Source organism: Oreochromis niloticus, linkage group LG5 (genome assembly GCF_001858045.2).
Source record: "Oreochromis niloticus isolate F11D_XX linkage group LG5, O_niloticus_UMD_NMBU, whole genome shotgun sequence".
Lineage (NCBI taxonomy): Eukaryota > Metazoa > Chordata > Actinopteri > Cichliformes > Cichlidae > Oreochromis > Oreochromis niloticus.
Window position 1 is genome coordinate 37,174,051 of NC_031970.2, and position 273 is coordinate 37,174,323.

Consider the following 273-nt stretch of genomic DNA (forward strand, 5'->3'; position numbering starts at 1 on the left):
CACTGTTGGTGGTTTATTGATCTCTCTTAACACTGGGACATGTAGTCATAACAATGTGGTGGGCTGCTAACTTTGCAAGAATTTTTATTTTTTTATATCCAAATGACAGTCAAAAGAAAGATTCTGCACCTACACCCATTGCCTGTCTTCTGCGAGGCTAAGCAGATACAGTGCAAAAGCTAGCAAGCTAGTGGCACAAGAATAGTGGTGCAATATCACACTTCTTACTCCCCCACCTCCCAACATCATAGGAGGGAAGAGAGCTGGGTACCA